General features: G+C 39.8%; 1 pseudogene; it reads left to right on the top strand.

Moving 5' to 3' along the window:
* Positions 1-3,767: 3,767 nt before the first annotated feature.
* Positions 3,768-4,560, top strand: LOC147641645 (uncharacterized; annotated as a pseudogene).
* The last annotated feature ends 989 nt before the right edge of the window (positions 4,561-5,549 follow it).

Here is a 5,549-nt window from a genome sequence, read left to right as displayed (position 1 = left end):
TAAAGGGTACTCAGCCATTTATAAGACTTTGCAAGGAGAAAAGATGAAGGATTCTAGTATGAAAGGATCATTATTTCCAAATCCTTCTTTGGTTAAAAAAATGCGTAAACAAGTAAACGAAGAGGTACTGCAAGCACTAGGAACCCCATTTCATATTGAAGACACCTATGCTGCACCAACAAGAGATGTGGTCTACAATAGATACAATAATATTTTCTACGACTTGGAGGCCTTACAATCATATGTTGTTCAGTTGTTTGAAGTTACTCCTGAAGAATGTGATGGTGTCCTCAAATTTGTGCTAAAGCTTGATGAGTGTCAAATTGTGAAGGAGAGAACGTTAGAAAGGGTTACCATCACACTGATGAGTAGGGCACTTGATACATCTATTTTAAAAGATGATCCTAGATGGTTTAGTGTTCAATTTGAAAACAATATATTGTCGTTGGGATCATTTGAGGTAAAATTTATTAGACTGAATCTCAGGGGCTCCCTTTTGCCATGATCACTTAGCAGGGATCCTTAATCCCACACGCCAATCCATAAGTAGTATAGACTAAGTAATATTTACTCCTTAGTGCACAGACTCCAGGGCCCTGCCTAAACATTCACAATGCTAACTGCTTCTCCAAAAGCATGACTTTGTCTGCATTCCACCTGACGGGATATGCCCCAAGGTATCTGGATAAAGTCTTGATTGCAAACAAAGGAAAGTTTGCATTGTCTTTCGAGAATTTCTTGTGGAATATAATGAATTGTGGAAACTTCAATCGATTTATGTACTCTCCCAGTGCTGAGTCCATTCCGACTCCTCCCATGCGTTTGCCTGCTCTCTGCGATCGAGAAACTCATCCTCAAACACAACTAGCTGCAAAACAATATTGTCGATAAGTCAACACAACAAATAGAATAAGCTACTCACATGATAAAAAGTAATTAACAAGTAAACACACCTTCTAATTTTTGTCATTAACGAGTAAATCTTTTGTCCATATATTGATTGTTGAGTTAGTGTCTTGGACCATCGATGAGGACGCCCCTTCCCTTCCCATGTGTGAAATATTAAGTCTTTGCTGAATAGCTTGAAATTCCCCTTCAATGGGAAGGTTGGATTCATAGCTTTTTGCATCCTTGTACATCATGGATAATGTGTCGAGAGCAGAATGGAACTCACTATCCTTGACATTTGAATAGCCTGAAATTCCCCTTCAATGGGAAGGTTGGATTCATAGCTTTTTGCATCCTTGTACATCATGGATAATGTGTCGAGAGCAGAATGGAACTCACTGTCCTTGACATTTGAATCCAATAAGAGATACTTATCTAAATTTGGATCCACAAAATCTTCATCTTCCTCAAGATTCTGTGCAATGATGGCCAGACAGTAGTCTTCCCTTATGTCACTGTAATTAACAAATATTCTTTTTTACCAATAGGAAATGTGGGGAGTAGTGGGGTTAGAATGTCCCTTGCTTCCTTTATTGTGTCCTTGTACATCATGGATAATGTGTCGGGAGCAGAATGGAACTCATTGTCCTTGACATTTGAATCCAATAAGACATACTTATCCAAATCTGGATCCACAAAATCTTCATCTTCCTCAAGATTTTGTGCAATGATGGCCAGATAGTAGTCTTCCCTTATGTCAAAGATAGCTTGAATATCTATAATTAACAAATATTCTTTGTTACCAATAGGACGTGGGGAGTAGTGGGGTTGGAATGTCCCCTGCTTTCTTTATCATAGAGGGCTGCTCGTCACCTGTAACCACTAAGGTGTCTTCTCTTCTGAGCACATCAATATCCAACTGCTCACTTAAGTCCCTCTTTGTAGCCAAGTTTATCTCCTCTGCAATCTCTTGAACTTCATCTTCTACTCTTGGAGGTTCCTCTGGCTTCTCCTCAATTTTTTCATTTGCAACTTCTTCATCCTCAAGCAGCACATGCAGGTAGCAGATAAATCCATAGTGGTAAGCAACCAGACGACACTTGCGATTGTGGATGGGGAACTTACTGTGTGTCTTCTTCTTATCATCTAGCACCTTTAAAACATTCCTGTTTAACTTTTTTCTCAGGGTTGTTGAAGGCATGATATCATTCACGTGCACGTAATATTAGATGCCGTCAAACATGACTATACCACTCAAAGTGGTCTGCTGAAATTGCTGCCCTTTCTCCTCAAGATACGAATGAGAAAAAACGATCATATCTTCGATGGATAAATTGAAATTAAACATGCGTGAGATTTGAGGATGGTGATGATGCTGTCGAACTTTATACAGGAAGTCGAACAACTTTTCATCTGGGATTTCTTGAAGCCCAACATCAGACTCAACCTCAATCGTGAAAGGTTCCATCTACAAGCCAGGAAATATGTCAGGACGACGAAAGTTTTGTGTAAGATAATAAAGGATTAGTCAAGATCAGTATAGCACAATAAGCGTTGGAGAAATCTCACTGACATCTCTAGTCGCGTTGTAGTAATTTGATGAAATATTAGTGAGAAAATGAAATTGCAAGGAAAAATGTGCCAAAATCACTGCAACACGATACGTGTGGGAGAATTCCCAAAGGAGCCCTCTCTTCACGTTATAGTGATTCGATGCAATATTTCAAAGAAGGTAATGACGATTGTAAGAAAAATCACTACAAGAACGACAGTAGAACAAATCACTATAACGCAATATGGGTGGGAGAGTTCTCACTGACTCCCCTCTTCGCGCTGTAGTAATTTGATCAATTATTTGTAAGGGAAAAATTAATTTCTTAAAAATCTAAATGATGAAATCTTTGAAAAAGTAAAAAAAGAACGACAGTAGGACAAATCACTATAACGCGATATGCTTGAGAGAGTTCGCACCAAGACCTCTTCTCGCATGTGGATGTATGAATGTGGATGTGGATGTGGATGTATGGATGTATGGGTGTGGATGTGGATGTGGATGTGAAAATGGATGTATGGATGTAGATATGGATGTGGATGTGGATGTGGATGTGGATGTGGATGTGGATGTATGAATGTGGATGGAGCAATCGTGTACCGACTGCCCCAGAAGCTAAAAACCACTCCATCTAAAGGAAGTGATCCTCTCTGCCATCCTCCGTATCGTCTGCGATCGTACGTCTGTATACTAGAGAATGCAAATGAGTAGGCAAAGGATGATCTCCACCCGTCTCGGTCTCCAAAGTAGGAGGTAGAGGATGTCGATAAACCTCGAGCTACCAGCTGATAAGTGACCTGTCCGTGCCATGTGTGAGGGACATGTGCACCACTGATAGTGAAGTCAACCTCGTCAAGTGAATATACCTACATATATGATATGGTTACATTATATATAAGCCTTTGATTTATAAAATAACCAATAATAAAACTAAGGGAGAACAGTCACATACCATAGGTCGATGTCGCTCCTCAGGTGGCAGTGCTCGCTCAAAAGTACCATGAGTCATGTCATGTGAAAAGCACTCCCGTCGTCGTGGCCTCTGATATGTGCCACGACAACGAGCGCACCAGCATATAATAGACTCGTCATAGTAGAAATCATCATAAACGGGTTCATGTGCAGTATTGGAACTCTGTGCATCCCAATGACCACGAGTAGGAGGTGGTGGTGTACCCTCTGATTGGTCCGAATCTGATTTTCAAGTACCATAAAAACATGAGTAGTTAATCAAATGATAGAGAAGAAAAAGCAATGCATGAAAGAAAACATTGAAATCTAACAAGTTCTATGGTATGCAATATGAAAAATAAACAGACGCTACTGTATGGTGGAGACAAACAAGAGGAGGGCTGATATGTGCATGGAGACATGGCAATATATCCACAAGGAGAGACGCCTACGCATCACTTTTCCTCATCAGAAGGTGCGTGCCTTTGCTAATGTATATTAGAATTAATTTGAACTTTGATAGATTGATTCTAAATATTCTCTAATCTATGTCATTTTGTTTAATGAAATTTACATAGACGACAGCACGAAAGAGACTGCAAGTTGGTCACACATCTAGACTAGGCTGGATGGGTCGAGATGGATTTGTGGCCACATTTGTGAGTATAAATCATTCTAATTTTAACTTTCAAAGATACTATTATTGAATGAAGAAATCAATAAGTCTTTGGTTCTGTCTTGATGCAGACCAAAGACTATGGTCGTGCACCTATGGCGCAGGAGATGGAGTACGCTACATACTACGGGTATCGCGCTTTGCAGGCGACACTTCCGGACACGCCTGATCCACTTGTGGGTATCACTGATTTATTTTGTGGTTTATTTTCATATTAACTGTAATATATTCTTATTTGATTCACTAAGTAATGCAGGAGCAACATGGCGAGGAGGACATGATAGAGGTGGCTCGATAGGAGGCCAAGGGGCGACGACGAGAGTCTGAGGTGGGTGGTGGCGGCGGCGTGATCCCGGGTGGGGACACGGGTGGTGGCGGTGGTGATGGTGGTGTTGTGGTTGGGGGCACGGGTGGTGGCAGTGCTGATGTTGATGATGATTCCGAGTCTGATAGTAGCGACTCATGTAGTGATAGCTCACGTAGTGATACTTAGTGATCTGTTTTGTATATGAGAGGATTGATCACCACACACTGTAGACACATGTACATATATTTGTTGATGATATATATTGACATATGTTCTCATTGCATCGCTGAATTTGTCTATTGTCAAACAAGTAATTATTTGTCGGTAAGTTAATTAGCCTAAGTATGTGCGAGAAGCTAGAACGTTATTTATTTATCTGTATGTTTTAAAACAAAACAAATCCTAAACAAGAAAAGAGGCGAGCCCACAATGTAACACATCAAAAGAAGCAAAAGATTGGCAAGCATCACCAATTTCTCAAAAGCTCTTGGAAAGCTAGATAGAGACAAATCAAAAACTTTATCGCAGTTCCAGTGACTGTTTTTCTATGTTAGGCTCTAATATTAACAAGCTTTTTATTTTCATATTTTTTGCAGGGGTCCCTGATTGTACGATACGTATCAACTCAAGCTAACTTTCAAGCTTAAAGATCCGAACCATGAAGTTTCAAAGCACGTGATTTCAAAGTACCAATTTATGTACCACGTACCTATACCATGTAACCATTTGCAAGTACGAGGTTTCAACATGATACCCAACTTAAGTACCAAGTCTAACACTAAAAAGCTTTCTTTGTTCCCATGTTTATTGCTTAAGGTACCCCAAAGTTAGACTGACCAATTCATACCATATATCATGTATCAATTGCGAGTTCGAAGTTTCATTATGGAGCCTGATACTAAATCAAGTACCTAGCACCAAATCTAGTACCAAGTACCATGTACCAAGTATCAAGTACCATGTACCAATTACTATGGACCATGTACCAATTATCATGTACCAATTACTATGGACCATGTACCAATTATCATGTACCATGTATCAATTACTATATGGACCATGTACCAATTATCATGGACCATGTACCAATTACTATATGGACCATGTACCAAGTACCATGTACCAAGTACCATGTACCAACTACCATGTACCAAGTACAGTGCACCAAGTACCAT

The sequence above is a fragment of the Cibotium barometz genome, chromosome 1, assembly GCF_041138505.1.
Source record: "Cibotium barometz isolate CiBa-2024 chromosome 1, ASM4113850v1, whole genome shotgun sequence".
Lineage (NCBI taxonomy): Eukaryota > Viridiplantae > Streptophyta > Polypodiopsida > Cyatheales > Cibotiaceae > Cibotium > Cibotium barometz.
Note: the sequence above shows the minus strand (reverse complement) of the source record. Positions and strands in the feature narration are given on the sequence as shown.